General features: G+C 42.7%; 1 protein-coding gene across 1 annotated transcript in view; it reads right to left on the bottom strand.

Annotated features, from left to right (window-relative positions):
* The window catches only part of Med12l (mediator complex subunit 12L), a 313727-nt gene that overhangs the window by 168464 nt on the left and 126651 nt on the right, over window positions 1-18612 (bottom strand). The window lies entirely within an intron of this gene.

The following is an 18612-nucleotide window of genomic DNA, read 5'->3' as shown; positions in this document are numbered from 1 at the left end:
TAAGGTTTTTATGGGGAACTTGGGGGAAAATTCTGAGGGTTCGGAACTACTTTTTCATGTCTTTTTTGTAGTAGTTATGTCTGTTTAAACTTTTTTTTAAGGTAGGGCTTCAAGTCTGACTTACAATCTAGCTAAAACTGGTCTGGAACACTGCCTTCTTTCTCTGCCTCCAAAGAGCTGGCACTCTAGGCAAGCGTGTCACATCCAGATAGGCTGCTGTCATTCTAATCTCCATTTCCCTTCAAGAAGGCTATACCTCTTGCCATATGTTCCTGGGTCAAACAAAGCCTGTGAATTGTTTCCTTGGTTTCTCATCTGAACTCTTGTGTTTTCAATTAACTTGGTAAGAAAGGTTCTATAAATACCTTAATTTATTATTTTTTTTACCAGAGATATAGAGAACATTAGTTTCTTTTCTGTTGCTACGATACAACAGCAGACCAAGGCAACTGTAGTTCCAGTTCCACCATCATGGTGGGGGCATGGCAGCAGGCAGGAAGGTGTGACAGTAGTGTCTAATGGAATGCAAAAGTCTAACTTTTAATAAGGCACAATGATACCTTTTTCTTTTGTCATTAGAATATTTTGCATCCTAAGAAATCAACTATCCACATTTGGAAAGATATTCTGATTTTTCCTAGAAGTATTGCTGCTCCGGTTTTACATTAAGTATACAATGTATCTTGAATTAGTTTGCTTACAACCATCTGCAAAAAAAAAAAAATGCTTTATAAGAGATAACTGATTCATAAGTATTCTGTAGGTCAGAAAACTGTATTTTCTGATGGAAAACAGTCTCTAGAATGGTACGTGCTCAACCCAGTGACAACCTGCACTGAGAACACAGAAGCCAAACACAGGATGAAGGCTTAGAGAGATGACACTGCAGTTAACCGGCTTGCTGCTCTCACAGAGGACCCAAGTTCTCAGCATCCACGCCAAGAGAATCACTCCTGCAAGTAACTCCAGCTCCAGGGGATGTAACACACTCTTCAGGAACATACTCACATGCACACACAAACACACCCACTAATCAAAAGGACACACATACATTTTAGTCAGGCATGGTGGTGTACACCTTTAATTCTACCACTTGGGAAGCAGAAAGGAACAGATCTCTGAGTCTAGCCTAGCCTACATACAGCAAGTTCCAGCCAGCCAGAGATACAGTGAGACTTCATTAAAAATATAGATATATATAAAAACAAAAACAACAAGGTAACAACCTAGAAGCATCTCTTTAGAATGAGAGCCATGCTGGCCCCACCCCAGGATACGCTTCTCTGAAGACTGGGAAGACAAAGTCCCTGCCTGTATTCAGTCAGCAGTTTAACCAATACAGAATACTCAGGTTTGCTCTCACGCTGTTTTCCTCTTTAACCACACGGTAGAATAATTGCTGTGCCACTGGTGTGGACTGAGCTCTTTTGTATGAATTAGGCTCCACAGCACAGAGAACATCACAGCTCTGATCAACACTTTCCTAGTTTGAAGATCTGTCTCGGAAGACATGTTCTCTGTAGCCTGAGTCAGCGATCGTCTTTTACGGGGTTTAGATGGTCTTATATTTACTCTTGAAAATTATCAACTTAGAACATAAAGAGAATCGTTTCTGCTACCCAGATAAAGATATCAATTATTCACAGAACATGTTAAATTAGAACATTTCAAGCCATTTCCTCGAGATTTACTATGAAGGTAGAAGCCTTGTAAGAGTGAAGTATTCATCTCCACTTCACTGGGTTTTGGATAAGATAATATATTTAGTACGAGTAGTAGAACACACACAAAGAGAAAACACTGCTCTACAGAGCTGTATTTTGACAGCTGTTTCCTTGTACTGAGCTTGTTTAGTAGAGTTCACGTCTTATCCCAATTTGGAGTTTGGCTTCTTGCACTGCATGGGAAGCTGTTATGGGAAACACTAGAGAGCAAAGGCCCACGAACTTGTGCGTAAACGAGGCTGCTGTTTTCTTTCTTTCTTTTTTTTTTATTAGATATTTTCTTTATTTATATTTCAAATGCTATCCCGAAAGTTCCCTATACCCTCCCCCCGCCCTGCTCCCCTACCCACCCACTCCCATTTCCTGGCCCTGGCATTCCCCTATACGGGGGCATATAAAGTTTGCAAGACCAAGGGGCCTCTCTTCCCAATGATGGCCAACTAGGCCATCTTCTGCTACATATGCAGCTAGAGACATGAGTTCTGGGAGTACTGGTTAGTTCATATTCTTCCACGTGAAGTGTTGTAAACCCCTTCAGCTCCTTGGGTACTTTCTCTAGCTCCTCCATTGGAGGCCCTGTGATCCATCCTATAGATGACTGTGAACATCCACTTCTGTATTTGTCAGGCACTGGCATAGCCTCACAAGAGACAGCTATCAATAGCTCTCTGGACTAATATTTCTTCAAGAAAACTTCAAGTAAACTGCTCAGGAAGAAGGATGGAAGATAGGATAGAACTGTATCCTATGAGCCTGAGCCTGTCCATTTAAAAGAAAGAATGGAGTAAGGCATTTAATTTTCTGTTTGCAAGTATTCCAACTATCAGTATTTTCTTTTTTTTTTTTTTTTGGTTTTTCGAGACAGGGTTTCTCTGTGTAGCCCTGGCTGTCCTGGAACTCACTTTGTAGACCAGGCTGGCCTCGAACTCAGAAATCCGCCTGCCTCTGCCTCCCGAGTGCTGGGATTAAAGGCATGTGCCACCACGCCCGGCTTCAGTATTTTCTTAATAGTGGCTATTTTTATGTCTTTCTTTACATACAACGGGAAATCCTTTTCATAGCCAAAGGGCAAAAAGTAAAAAAGAAGAAAAGAAAAGGTTATTGTTTTCAGTCACATATGTTTTATGAAGTATTTAACCATTTCATTCAAAATAATTTGTTTTTAAACAGTATAAGCTTCCATGCAAGAAATGTGCTTGAATGAGCTATCCCCAGTATAAAAATAATACATTAATATTAATTATCAAGGAAATCTAAGTGTCCTATATCATCCTGAATGATGTTGCAAACACTCCAGAAGAGACCGGGGTTGGCCTTGTTTCCCCGAACCAAGTACCAAAGCTTTGCTCCTATTGCCAGAACTCCCTTCCAGCCATTGGTTCGTGTCGCCTGCTCATTCACTGCACCATTTACTTAAACACTTCCAGAACATAAAATATTAAACAATTAAGTAGCAAAAAGTAGGTAACAATGTATCCCCATCTCATATAGGTAACACTAATGTGGAAATCAGAAATGTAACAAAGGCAAATTATTAAATGGGTATTTTTATTAATAGAATTCTAACCTATATGAAGTGTGTTTGATGAGTATGTTTACTCACTCATTCAAAAATTGTTTCAATATGCCTGGTATTATATATACATATACATATATACACATATGTAGATTAAACCTACATGTACACCTACAGACACACCTATATATGTGTTAATCCAAAGTTTCTCTTCTTGGAGACTTCAGGGCACATTCAATGATAGGGATCACCTAGCTTCATGTTGTCTCTGTGTGTTATGAGGGTATATCGGCTACTGGGAACCAAAGTCCGGACTCTGTGCATGCTAAGCACATGCTCTAACATGGAGCTGCATCTCCAATGCTCTTGTTTTTATTTCAATAGACTATTTTGAATACTAGAAAACTGAGGTTATGAAGAAAAATCTCATTAACAGAAATCCAGTGGGCCCTTATAAAACAGTATATAGAACCATCATTATAATACATTTCCAAGAGCAATACAGTACCACAAAGAAAAGCATGGGGGTGAAAGGGAGTGCTAAACTGAGGGCAGGAACCTGAAATTACATCAAAGAGCCCCTGTGCATCCTGTCTAGGAGACCCTAAGCTCTTGCAGTGAAGTGAAGTCAAAACACAGTCAAAGCCTCCTTTGTCTTTTCTGCCACCTTTAATTCCTAGAGCCACAAGAGATGGTTCCACAGTTTTCCCTGGGCCCCTGAAAATGGCATATATGCTTCAAATTTGGAGGTATTTCAACTTATTTTCATCTGTCAGGAGAACTATGCCTGTATATGAAACACACCAAACTACAAGTTTTCCTGGTGAGGCCATTCCCATTGTCCCCCTGGAGCACTGTTTAGAACCCCCTCAAGCTTGTCTCACACTAGCCAGCTTTATGCTTCCTGTTCAAAGGAGAGAATTCCTCAATGTATATATTCTACAGAAATATTACCACTGGTCTGAAGGAAGGTAGGATATATGGGTGGGAAGGACCTACAAGGATACCCTTAAAAAGATAAGAACAAAGTCTCAAAAGCGTTTTAGGATGTAAGAAAAATAAACAAGTAACAGCAGGTAGGTGCTACGCAAGGTTTAGTGGCCAGAGCCTTTCACTGGAGGACTAAGGCAGCAGAGGCAGAGGATTACTATGAATAGGAAGCCAGCGTGCTCTGTACATTACACTTCTGGGCCAGCTAGGTTTTCCCATGAGCCTTGGTCTGAAATAAACAGGTAGTGTGCTGAATGGTACGGAACCAGTCCCTGGGTTTCTGCTTCCTGGAAAAATCTTAGAGATTCCAAATCTGCCTTTGAAAAAAGTAGACAGACTCAGTTTCTCTAACCTTTTCATTTTGAGAGAGTATATGCAGACATGTACAAGTATGCAATACAGTAGGTGTGTAAATGCAGAATGGCACAGGCCAAAACTTACATGAGGAGGAACGAGGAAAATATCCAGTGTTCTATCTTGCTTGCAAATGGGTCTTTTTGTAGTTTTTCCACTGTGTATGCCAGGTTAAAAGACCTTTGAACATCCAGGGATTCTCACACTTCTACTTCCAATCTCCCCACAGGGGTACAGGGATCATAGAGCAGTCTTTTACATCTCTTCTGAGGATTCAAACTCAGTCTCAAAACCATAGCATCAAGCATCGTAGTCTAGAAGTATCTCACTCCTCCTCCACCCTTCTTCATTCATTCTGAGCAGTGTGTTAGGTATTACTCTATGTCACTGGTCCAATTATCACCAGGCTTAGGGTCCTGGAGAAAGACCTCCAATAAACAAACAACTAACAACAACAAGAATAGCTCTGAGAAGTTTATGAAAGCATAAAACGGTCATCGGCTTCCCAGGGTGGACCATTTGGGACATTTTAATATCACTATGTCAGAACCTGGTTTGTGATAACAGCGTGCTGTCCTGCAAAGAACGGGAGTCAGAAGCGTGAAGTGATGCAGAGAGCAGATCCAGGAAAGGTTGAGGACCTCTTGTAATGGAAACAGTAAAGCCTCTCATTAAAAGAGAAAACTCTGCTGTAAATCTGAAGCCCACCAGCCTGAGCCATGAATTGGGAGGAAAACTGAAAACAGTGAACATGTAAGGAACCCAGTAGAATGACTGTCCCCAATAAGCTAAGAACTTACAGATGTCAGCAGCTCTCTGCAGTTCTGAAGTGCCACTTCTGAGTTCTTTTCCTTCAGAAAGGGTAACTTTCCAACTCTCTCCTCCAGGAACTGCAAGTCTGACTGCCCTGCCCTCAGGCATCTCCCTCCCTCCTTCCTTTCCTCTTTACAGGGACTCTGCATTTCCTCCTAGAAAAATCTGACTCCACACCCCAATAGCCATTTTTGTACTGAACAAGTGGGCTGGGGGCAGGAAACAGTGTAGGAACCATGTGTATGAGAAGTCAATGGAGAGTGCTATGAATACGACATGCAGACCAAAACAGAGAGCTCTGAGATGAGGCAAGCAGACAGGAAAAGTACAGGAGAATTTCCAAGGCATGGCGACATCCTTGGTGGGAGGTCAGGGGAAGGACACATCACCAGAAAGGGAGGCAGAGACAGACGGCCCAGGATAAAGGATACAGATAGTGTACTGGCTAGTTTTGTGTCAACTTGACATAGCTGGAGTTATCACAGAGAAAGGAGTTTCAGTTGAGGAAATGCCTCCATGAGATCTAACTGTAAGGCATTTTCTCAATTAGTGATCAAGGGGGAAAGGCCCCTTGTGGGTGGTACCATCCCTGGGCTGGTAGTCTTGGGTTCTATAAGGGAGCAGGCTGAGCAAGCCAGGGGAGGCAACCAGTAAAGAACATCCCTCCATGGCCTCTGCATCAGCTTCTGCTCCCTGACCTGCTTGAGTTCCAATCCTGACTTCTTTCAGTGATGAATATCAATGTGGAAATGTAAGCTGAATAAACCCTTTCCTCCCCAAGTGCTTCTTGGTCATGATGTTTGTGCAGGAATAGAAACCCTGACTAAGACAAATTGGTACCAGCAGAGTGGGGTATTCCTGTGACAACCTGACCATGTTTTGGGGAGGACTGTGGAAGGACTTTGGAACTTTGGGCCAGAAGATCCATTCGCTGCTAAGAACTCTGTGAGATGTTGTGTAGGAGCTTGGAAGATAATGTTGAGAACAGTGCAGAAAATGGAGGCCTGGCTTGTGAAATTTCAGAGGGAAAATTAAAGACTTTTCAGGGCCATTGCTATTTTGGACTATGAAGATTCTGTGGTTCTGGTTAGCTGGGGCTGAAGAATCAGCTGTGATTAACAAGATACCAGAACTACTAAAGAACTACTAAAGTAAAACCTTTGCGTTGCTGGTTAGCTGGAGCTAAGAAATTAGTGGTGATTAAGAAGGGACCAGCATCATTGAGGTGACTCTTCTGGGAAGTGTTTTCTGAGAGCACAGAGGCTGTGTTCCAGAGATAGCCAAGGTTGTATCTTGTGCTGTGGCTGAACTTGGTAATGTGTAAGAGTCACCCAGGTGGTACTGGTTTTGAAGTCACGAAGGGGTTACGCAGAGCAGCTGAGGCTCGGCACTGTGAGAGGTCATGGAAGGCCATTGGTGAANGTGCAGCCTCAGTTGCAATTGACGGCCCAGGACTGAAGGGGTCATGCAGTGTTTTGGAGATGCCAGTACCATGAGATGACCACCAAGAGCAACAGCAGTGGAGTACAGGCATCTGGAGCGTAGAGGATGATGCGTGTACTACAAAGGGCATGGCTGGAGAAGTGACCCAAGCCCTTGGAGGAGCCCAGAAGATCGTGAGTTGGATCCCAGACATTGGATGGTTGGACATTGATTTTAACTTTTGATTGTGACTGTGCCCTGATATTTTTCCCTCTTGAAGGAAGTTATTTAATGAAGCCCACAGTTAAGAGACTTTTAATCGTAAAGACTTTGGATTTTAAGAGAGATTGAAATTTTAAGAATTTGTAAAGACTGTGGGACTTTTAAAGTTATTTAGATCTTGGAGATGAATAAGATACTAAGGGTTGAGGCTTGCCAGTGATGTGTTTGTGTGTCAAGTTGACAAGGGGTCAATTGTACTGGATAGTTTTGTGTCAACTTGACACAGGCTGGAGTTATCACAGAGAAAGGAGCCTCCCTTGAGGAAATGCCTCCATGAGATCCAACTGTAAGGCATTTTCTCAATTAGTGATCAAGGGGGAAAGGCCCCTTGTGGGTGGGACCATCCCTGGGCTGGTAGTCTTGGGTTCTATAAGAGAGCCGGCTGAGCAAGCCAGGGGAAGCAAGCCAGTAAAGAACATCCCTCCATGGCTTCTGCATCAGCTTCTGCTCCCTGACCTACTTGAGTTCCAGTCCTGACTTTTTTCAGTGATGAACAGCAGTGTGGAAGTATAAGCTGAATAAACCCTTTCCTCCCCAAGTGCTTCTTGGTCATGATGTTTGTGCAGGAATAGAAACCCTGACTAAGACAGATAGTGTGAGGAGAATGTGGGGTAGGAGCAGCAGTCATACAGAGCCATGTAGGCTGGCTCTGAAACCTGGATTTCATCCAATGACCGTGAGTCAATCATAGCCCCAGAGAGAGATGGGAAACAAGAAGGAAAACTAGAAGACTCTTTTCCTCGCTGTAACTGAAGGAAGGTTTTCAGTAACTATACACAACCTAAGCAGGAACAGTTTTACTGGAAACACATGGGTTATATCCAATCCCTATACGAAAACCCTTTATGCTGGCCAGGGCTGGGCTAAGAGAAGGATGCTTTGTGCAATCATAAGCCAACTACCAAGTTTCTGCTTAAGTTTCCTAGACGGTGAGAAGTCTTCAATAAAAGCCTTTTCCTTAGCTGACAAAATGCATTGGTTGCTATTGCTCTCCTTGGTAGAGAGTCCAGTTCCTGGGACAGGACATCCAATGATGACTTAAACTTGACACTGTGTGAGCACAGACTCTTTGAAGTACATCAAACAAATAATTTCTAAATAAGGGAGCAGATCACGGCAGTTTTGTATGGACAAAAATCAAAGTCTAGCCTTGGAAGAAGAAAGCAGGAGCACTCATAAAGGACTGGCTCCACCTGAATTCTTCGATTGACATCAGCAACTCAAAATAAAACGGGAGAGCTTCTAGACCTCACAGAGAAAAGTCACCCAGAGGGTGGGGTAGGAGAATGCAAGAGAGTCCACTGGGCCCATGACTTTCTGTTTAAACTCTGCTTTCTGACAGCTGGACACACTAACATCAACACTGCTGTGTGGGTATTACCTCTCTGAATTCTTTCCACAACCCCATGGGATACAGAGATTTTTCTGCCAGTTTACTGATGCATAGAGAACCTTCCCCAGTGACTTTGCTGAGGAGCAGGGATGGAGTGAGTGCTAGAGCCTAGCAATTCCAACCCTTAACCTCTGTACTGTATTCATCCCTAGGAAATGAGCTCTTGCTCACAGGGTACGTTAAACCAAGTTGCTCTTGGATTCTTTCTTTCCAACACCATTAAAGGAAGCATTAAAAAGTCCCACTTAAATATACTAAGAAAGAGATCTAAGGAAATCCAACTAATGATGATCTTTTAAGGCTGTGAGAGTTGGCAAAGTTGATATGACCCACGCTGCCATTAAACTCAAGAGCGAAGTCCAGAATAACTTCACAAAGGAATACTATTTAAAAGCAGTGAATATTTGGTCAGCCCTTGTTAGGATGATGAACTGTGAGCGCCACATTTGTTTATTTCCTGCTGGTTCAAGATGCTTATAAATTTCCAGCACTAGAAATGTAATGTCACACAGTTCAAACTCAAGCAGCTGCCCAGAATTTTTGGGCGAGTTGAAAGGATTCCAATGTTCTCATTGTTTGGGTAGTTCCACAGGCTCATCCCATTGGAATGAACACAACTGCAGGTGACTCACTACAGGGCACTGAGCTGTCTGTCTGTCTGTCCTAGAGGCCCAGGCCTGTTGCTGATCTACTCTGCACCCTCTCCCACCATGCAAACATACTGGGCTCCTCGTTGATCATGCTGACAATCACACAGGGATTTTCTCCCCTCCACTCCCCCACCCAACCCCCCACCATCTGTTCCCACAAAGCCCTGGGGATGAGGTGGCCATAGATGCTGGGTGCCAGTAACTTAGTTTATTACAGCAACAATGACACTTTAGAGAAAAAACAATAGTCATTTTACAAGACAAAGAAGGAAGTTATCACTTTTTAAGGATTAAGCCCTAAGGTTCCTACTGGTCCATACTGAGTGCTTTGGAAGATGTCATTAAAAACAGGCTCTAAAAAGATGTTAGACCTAGGGTCAAAGGAAATGAACAGTGATAATAAGCTTGTGATGTGTTCTCACAGCAAAGACATGGGGTCAAAGGAAATGAACAGTGATAATAAGCTTGTGATGTGTTCTCACAGCATCAGTCAAACAATTTCCTCAGGCTCCTTTCTCCACTTTCACAAAGAAAGCCTGAACTATTCATACCCAGCAATAGACTTGGGACCTTACACCCACCCGGGACCGTCCCAGGCCAACCCATACAGGGAAGTGATCCAAAGGCTGTGCTTGACCAATGACATGCAAAGTGTTATCAACACATCTGGGTACACACACACATGCACACATATACATGAACGCACGCACACACACTTTATGGAGCTTATAAATCTCACTTATATATTATAATAAATGTGTTTATCACACAGCAAAGCTGGGATTTGTTTCCCAAACATTAGAATTAAGACCTAAGATTTAGAGAAAGCAAAGCTCAGAGCTCAGACTCCAGAGACTGACGGTCAGAAGTGCCACAGCGGAGGAGAAACCACAGTAAAACAGAGTGGAGGAAGAAATGCGGGGTAACCGCTGTAGACCCAGATATCTTTTGGGAAATGTCATGGACTTTTCAAGTAGTAGATGAAAGAATCCAACAGAGTGTTTATACTTCAAACGTTTCCAGCAAAGTGGCTCCCAGTACACGTCAACACTGGATTACGCCAGCACTCACGATATAAGAGGAGACAGCTCAGAACTGCCTTAAAGTTCATCTAGGCATCAGTGAAATGCTGGGCTTTCAAAATATTTTAGTTTCCATGGATCCTGTTCCAACTCTCCAGTCTACTCATCCTGGCGTGAGCATGTCTCCTGGTTTGCCCAGGATACCAGTGCACTTCTAGGGTTTCACACTCCCAAGTGTCCCTGGTATAAACTCACTCTACTTTTTTTGATTGGCGAGGCCTTGGATGGATGGATGTTTTCACTTCATTTCAATCCATATAGCACATCAGAAAGGTCCTCCTTAAATCTTATAGGCACAAAGAAAAATATACGCCTGGCTTAAAGGGAGCTTCTGCTTCCAACAGAAAGTCAGATGCTATGCTCACAGCCACTGAAGTCCACAGCAGGGCAAACAGACACAGTTAGAGTGGAAATAACACCATGCTAGGTGAATCTCAGCCCATTTACTAACACTCCTTCTTCTTTGTATATTTAAAATGCCAAGTGCTAAATGGTCTTAAAACCATTTTAATAAATGTATTTAATACTGATAATAAAATTATACAATAATCATCTCCATAAATGTGTAAGGTGCATGTATGCATCACTTAGGAAAATCAAAAATAATCAAGTAACTCTGAAATAATTTTTTAAAAAATTAATCATTTTAAATTAAAATTAATAATTTCTAGTGGTTGCATTCACTGACCCCATGTCTGTCCAGCTTACATATGCACACACAGAGCTGACCCAGTAGCTTCCCTCCAACACAAGTCAATCTCAGACATGCTTGAGGTCTGTCACAGCATCAGCATAAAACTACAGCTTCACTGCAAAGGGAACAGCCGACAGTCTCTAATCAAGTGTGAGTCACCATGACCCAGGTACATAGATTTCAGTTGTTCTAAATTATATGTCAAGTATGGCAGCAGTTTCATGAAGCTTTTCTTAGTTAAAGAATAAAGAAAGTCATAAATCAAGACACATATACAAACATGAAAACATCAGGCAAGCAGGTTATTGCAAAGCGGGGGATTCTCTGTATAGACACTGTCTGATGACATTCTTAGCCTTGGTTAGCAGAGTTAGTGTTCTGTAAATAAATCCCAAAGGGTTACACCCAATAGTCACAATGATGTTAGTCAAACAGAGAGGCAGGCAAGGAATCTCTAATAAGGGGCTCAAGATAGTCCAAGATAAACTGTTATTAGACTCTTGGCCTCCAACAGTCCAACCGCCCCACAATCAGTGAAGTGCTACTGAGTCCAAAGGTTCAGCTAAAGTGTGATTCTTTCCAGGAACTTCCGAACACACTAGAGACATGAGTTCCAAACATCACAAAAGAGATACAAGACATGTGCTGAAACACATAAGTCCATGTCAAATCACCAGGTGGCCCAGAATCCATGCTTATTCAGCTTTAAATATTCAAACCTACAATGGCTTCTGACCCTACCAGCATCTTAGACTGCACAGTCAGGGAATGGCAGTAGAGAGGGACATTCCGAGCTCTTAGTCACAGGACAAAGCAGAGACCTGAAGACCCCACAACACATCAGTCATGATGAAGGGGTTTCTCAAAACAGGAGAGGAGAGGATTTATTCAAACGTCTGTTCTACTGGACTTGTGCAGATTCTGATAGAGCAATCTAATCCCCTCCTTCTCTACCATCAGCATCCCAGTTTCTAAACATCAGTCAGTGCCTCTGAGTTACAAAGACCTCTGCGAGGCCACAGCTGAGACGAACATGCTGGTCTCATTCTAAAACAATGGCATTTTCAGAACAAACACAGCTTCAAACTATTTTCCATAGCCTCAGAGAATCACAATGATACTTGGGGCAGCAAGCAGGCAGCATCCTCAGTAAAAGGTGTAAGTTCATCTACTTCACCTATGGGTCTTTTGTCTAAGACTACAATTTTAAAAAGGCTGGGAGTGTTTCCTCAAAACAAAGGTGCTCACCTAGTCTACAGGCACACATGCAGACATGCGTGTATCCACTCATACATTGTCTTAAGCACACTTTAGAATGCTGCAGGAAACAGTCGAGGAAATGAAAAATTAAGAGAAAAGATCCTGAACTCTTCATCACAATGAAAGCATAGCAGAGTCCTTTGAACCTCTCCACAGCATCCCACCATCTCTATCCATCCACCCACTCCGAGAATCCACTCCCCAAGACACCCTCCCAAAGTAACCTGAAAGTAACAGCCTGAGGGTCTAGAAACCTTCTCTATGACGACAACCTTACTCCTATCTTGCTTGGAGAGCTTGATGATTCATCTCATGGTGGCTTTAAGCAGTTTTGTGCCTCTTGATTCAGAAGGAGTCACATAAAATAGCCTGTAAATGCAACAGAGCAACTCAAGGACAAAGAGTGAAATGCTAGGATGCCCAAGTTGTACCTTTGCTATCTAGGCATATCAAACACAGAGTTTCTGGGCCAGTGAGATGGCTCAGAGGGTAAAGCGATTGCTAAATAAGCCTGATGGCTTCAATTCGATCCCCGGAACTCAGGGAAAGGTCGAAGGAAAATCTAATCCCACAAAGTTGTTCTCTGACCTCCACTTGCACACTGTGACATATACACACACACACACAAGTACACACACACAAGTACACACACGCACACGTGTGCACACACACACACAAGTACACACACAAGGAAAGAGAAAGACAGGAGAGGCAGAAATAGATAGTATTTTAAAAAATAGAGCTTCATGTCAGGAAAACTGAAATTTAATCCAATATGAATGTGTGTGTACATACACATATACTTAAAGGAAATGAGAAGAAGGTAGTGAACCGATCCATAAACAGAAAGTGGTCTAAGCACTACCCTGAAAAGCAGTGTTCTGTTGAGCCATAAACATTATATTTAATTGCCATTTCAATGCCATGCTTTCTTAGGGGAATCGTTCATTACCTCTTAAACATGGTAGGTGACCTCGCAATGCATCTCTTCATCATTTCTTCATGTGGTAATCTATACTGAGGAAGGGCAACACATATTTGCACTTCTACATGCCCAACACTCACAATGTTCCTCACAATGATGTTCTGAAGTGGCTACCATCACTACTTTTTGTATATGGGATCATCTATAAAGAACTGAAGCACAGAGGAATTAAGTAGTGCTCTCAAGCCCACACCACTCCGTGTCACCAAGAGAACTTTCTAAGTAAAATAAACTTATTCTGGAATCTGTGCTCCTAACCACACAAACATGTTTCCTCTCAGATCACTAAGACTACAGGTCAACAAATGCTTCAACTGTCTGAAAAAAAATCAGTATGCAAGAGCAAGATCCTGTGAGTGTTTAAACTTCAGCAAGCCAACTGGCAGGAACACAAGGGGCTTACACTGAAGCTGAAGATTAAAAGCAACAGAGAAAGAGGAGATGCTCACCTCCTGGACCACATCTCTTAGCAACCACTCCAAGTGGTTCTGAGCAAACAGATGGAAAATGTGAGCATCTCCGGTGCCCACCTTTCTCACAGGACACTGTTGTTAGAGGAGGCATCCTCTTCATGTTCTTCTGCTGTCTCCAACAGAAGACCAAGTGATTTACCCTAAGCCCCTCACAAGCCACAAAGACTTTGCACATGGACCTACCCTGATCTGGAAAAAAAAAGTGCAAGATTATTTAGTAAATGTAAGTGTCGCTTCCTCCACTGGTCCATGGGGGAGAAAGCTGTCTGGCAGGGTCTCCCATACTGCACAGATACTACAGCCACACACATTTCAGCAAGGAAACAGTAGCATGCCAGGAAAACTGTAATGGCCCATAGTACTATCAAGAGCCCTGGCTTTTACAGATCACCTATTTCAGCTAGACATTTTAGTAAGACAGGGCAGCACGCTTCCTGTGAACGTTCTAACAACCATAAGGAGGGAAGCAGCACTGTTTTACAAGAGGAAAGAGCACAAAAGGCACATGTTCCTCTCTAACTCAGGACTTGGCTCAACCTTTGAATCCAAACGGGATGGATGTCAGCAGCAGACAAGTTCCACACAGGAAGGGAAGGATGAGAAAAGGTAGTTTGGAAGCACTCCCACAGCATGTGGAAGGCTTTACAAAGCCACGGTGATTACAAATGGCTAAAAGCAAACTACCTAAGACCAGGCAACTACAAGGTTTCTGCAGGAAAATAGAGAAGATGATTTACCACAAGGATTTGTCAACACAAGTTTCTGTTGAGATGTAACACTAAAAAGCCCCGATCCGATGATGTGTGTGTGTGTGTGTGTTATGTGTGTGTGTGTATGTGTGTGTATGTGTGTGTGTGTTTGTGTGTCCATGTGTGTGTGTCTGTGTGTGTAAATGAACTGTATTAAATACTTCTAGCTGAAATGCAATATTAAAATATAAACATTAACATTTTACATACATGCTAAGTATCTCTTATCTTTGGACTAGAAGTACTTTTGAATTTTAGGTATTTTGGAATTTTTAACATTTATATATATGTAATGAGAAACTCAGGAACCCAATCTCCAATCCAAAATTATGTTTCACACATGTTACCCATATAACATGAAAGTAGTTTTACATAGTATATTCAGTGAAGCGGTGTCTGGATTGGGACTCATCACAGGAAGCTGTCATCCCATGAAGTCATTCGCTGTGTTTTGTCAAAAAGTGTTATTTATTTTGGAATACCTACAATTTCAAATATTCTCAAATACACTCAAAACTGTCCTATATTTACATACCTCAACTAAATTAAATTGGAAGTGGCAACCTGGAAGAGGGAGGGGACGCCATCTCAATAATCACTGGGCAGGACTTACCTGCTCACTGAAGACAACTGAGAAATGGCAATGCTTAGAAATCAAGTGGAGAGGCTCAGCCACAGACAAGAGGCAACCTGCCTCGGCCACTCTGAACAGCCTGTGGGTACTGCTTCTCCTCCTAACCAGATTTGCCAAATGACTTCATGAATCAGACTGAGAAGGTACCAGCAGAAGATCTTCCCTCCCTCTAAACCAATAGAGACCATTGTTACCATCTGGGACACAGGAACCAAAGGGCAGCTCTATTAGAATATAAGGGTAGGCCACCCCTTCTTCCCCCATTCTTAGTAGGAAGGTAAGAGAATTCTCTATTAAAGCAAAGAGGCTGAGCTGCGGTTTAAGGATACATAAGATTTCAACAGGCGAGGAAAAGACCTTTTTTAGGTGAAGGTACAAGACCAGAAGCGGTAAGGATGCCTGGTGTGTTTGGAAATGAGGTATAGCCTAACCCACATAAAATGTGAACTTCATGATATGGCTGCTCTACTCTATTGTGGGGTGAAAAGGGAATCTACTGGGGTTGGAGTTAGTGCAGTGATAGCTAAATATAATATACAGATTGGATCAAGTCAGACACAGCAATAAGAGTTGCACCCCAAGTTAGTGTATAGAAATGTATTCTCTAGCAGTCAGGTCCAACCTCTCCCCTCCAGGCTGCATGCATCTTTTATGCCCAGTATATGTTGGTGCCAGGTCATATGGTCATGTTGAAGGAGGGACACCCCCATGTCTCCTCGTGTAAGCCAGCCAATTTTATTTTACACTGGATCTCCAATCCTAGATAATGGCATTATCTCACTGGACAGAGCTCATGTCCTGTCCCGGGTCGGTGAAATTCCTTAGATATAGAGCTTTGAGCTTTAATGAAGTTCAGATGAATAAATAAATTCTGCTCTCACACCCTACCAGTTCTCCTTTCAGTTTACAAAATATAAAACAATCATGAACAGGAATGCTCAACGCCCACCTTCCTCCGTGCATGTTCACGTGTGGCTGGCTTCATCCTGCAATGCGTCTCTATGCCAATCCAGTCAAAGCGACCCAAGTTGGAGCCACACACTCCAAGCTCCTTGTCTTAATAAATATACATGTATCTTACTCAAGGATTTCTACCTGTCTGGGCACATTCTAGTAGTTAGTGGGTGTCACGTGAGCAAAGCTGCTGCCTCGATTCACAAAAGTATTATTTCCTTTTAAAATAGTTATGTTTTATGCTGTAGGTAGTCACCAGACTTCGTAATAAGTGATCATATCCAGTCTAACCGTGGCTTTCACAAATACATATTACACGAACAGGAAAGAGAAACAAACATGAGGAAGTGTCACTTACAAAACACATATACTAAGTAACGTGGAAGAAAAGAAATGAATGCCTTAAACATTTATATTCTTCCAATTCCATGCAATAAAAAAAAAAAAATCTGGTAACCAACAGAGATCAAAGCCTCACTAACAGACCGTGCCTGCCCTCACAGCTCAAGATCTAGGTAGGAGAAAGCAACAAACAGCAGCTGTGGTCCCGAGCTGTGGTAGCACCCAAGGGCCCTGAAGTAGCCAGTGCTCAGAGGGTAGTGAGGAAATGTCGGCTGGTGGCTAGGTGGAGGCAGAGAGAAGTGGCAGCTCCTTCTTGTTGTTGTTGTGAAGACAGAGTTGCTCAGTATGTTGAGGTAAGAGACAGGGAAACTTCTTCCATAGCGGGTCCAAGATGTGTCTGGAGGTGGCACTTCTACAGAGACAGGAGATACTCAGAAAAAACTGAAGGCAAGCTTATAAGAGTCCTGGCATTATCTCAGTGTTGTTGAAAAGATAAACTTTGTCTCGATGCCTTTTTGTGTTTGCTCGCAGGCTGAGATTAAGCATTTAACTTTTAGGTGATACACTGAGAAGGATATCAATCCCACGTATGAATTACTCATTTATAGAATTTCCCACTTAATATTTAAACCACTACTAAGGGGAGGTTACTGTGCATAAAAGCACTTAAACCTGGATCTTCAGTATTTGTATACTCTCATGGCCTCAGGATGGATACACAGGAGTCAAAAGGAATAAATGACCACGGATCTATGGAAGCACAAAACTCTCCATAGTGGGTGGGTTCATGGCCTGCACACGAGGCACAATTATCCAGCCTAAAAAAGGAATGTGATTCTGCTACATGCTTCAGCATGTTATAAACCAAAATCATAATATACTAAGTGAAATAAGCCAGCCACCAAAGGGCTAAGTGATGCCACACGTCTAAAGTACCTACTAAAGTCAAATCCACGTGGATAGGAAGCAGGGTGGCAGCTTCCAGAGACAAAGAGATGCTTTTGTAATGGTGTTAAGAGTTTCAGTTTTGCCGGGTGTGGTGGCGCACGCCTTTAATCCCAGCACTCGGGAGGCAGAGGCAGGCGGATTTCTGAGTTCGAGGCCAGCCTGGTCTACAAAGTGAGTGCCAGGACAGCCAGGGCTATACAGAGAAACCCTGTCTCGAAAAACCTAAAAAAAAAAAAAAGAGTTTCAGTTTTGCAAGATGAACAGATTTCTGAGAATGATGGTGGTAATGGTTTCGTGACAATGAGGTAACACATATGTCACTGAGCCATCCCTTAGAAGTGGTCAAGAGACTGAGTGTGGTGGCTTAAACCTCTAATCCCAGCACTGGAGAGGCTGGGATAATATGAGGTATTCGGACTCAGCTCTGAGAGACACTATTTAAAACCCAAAGGCCAGGTGTGGGGCACACGCCTAACTCCATCCACGAGTACAAAGACACAAGGACTACAAGCTCTGAGGCTGCTGAGCTCCCAAAGGAAGTCCAGGTGAGCCTGATACTCACAACAGGGTTATTTCAGAAAAGAAAACAGGTCAAGACAGAACATTTGGGTGCACTTTCACAATTAAAAAATAAATGCTGCCTTTATGTATTTTTTAAAAATAACTAGTAGGCTGAGCAATGGGTAGTGGGGCTGGACTTGTGCAGTTTCCATGAAGTCACACGGGAAAATAGATTACAAGGTAGAAGGGAAGTGAAGACAGCACACAGGCACTATTTTCTAATGCATCTGCAAAGGACGCTAGAAGAACAGTTTGATGGTTGCTTAGGAGATGCGAGAGAGTTTGAGGAACGTTTACTTTTGCTTCGGTAAGACAGAGTTGGGCGGGAGGGGAAAATGGTGAGACAAAAAAAGAGAAATCTAAGAAAGACCAAAGAAAATGTTCCAGGTCCAGTGCTGGGTGGAAGCATTCAAAGTTGGCCTAAGCACATGGAGGAACCTGGGCATAATGGTACAGAGAGATGGTGTGGTATTGTATTAATCCAGAGTACAACTGGAGAGCAAAAAAAATCCATGGGAACAATTTGTTAAATACTCAGAAACAGGTCAATTAGCAATCCAAGATGGAAATAGGGCTGTCCAAAATCAGACCGGAGTTGTGCTGATAAACTGGAGAAACGTCAGAAGTCCCTATGCACCACTAAAGGATGGTGCAGACTGGGCACAATTAGCATCCCACCCACCACAAGGACAGGGCATGTGTGTCCCAAAGAGGGGGCTGGCACCTTTTGAACCACTCTCTGCTCATCTGTTGCTGCATTGCCAGTACAGGGCAAGGCTCCTGTGG

The sequence above is a fragment of the Mus caroli genome, chromosome 3, assembly GCF_900094665.2.
Source record: "Mus caroli chromosome 3, CAROLI_EIJ_v1.1, whole genome shotgun sequence".
Classification (NCBI taxonomy): domain Eukaryota; kingdom Metazoa; phylum Chordata; class Mammalia; order Rodentia; family Muridae; genus Mus; species Mus caroli.
Note: the sequence above shows the minus strand (reverse complement) of the source record. Positions and strands in the feature narration are given on the sequence as shown.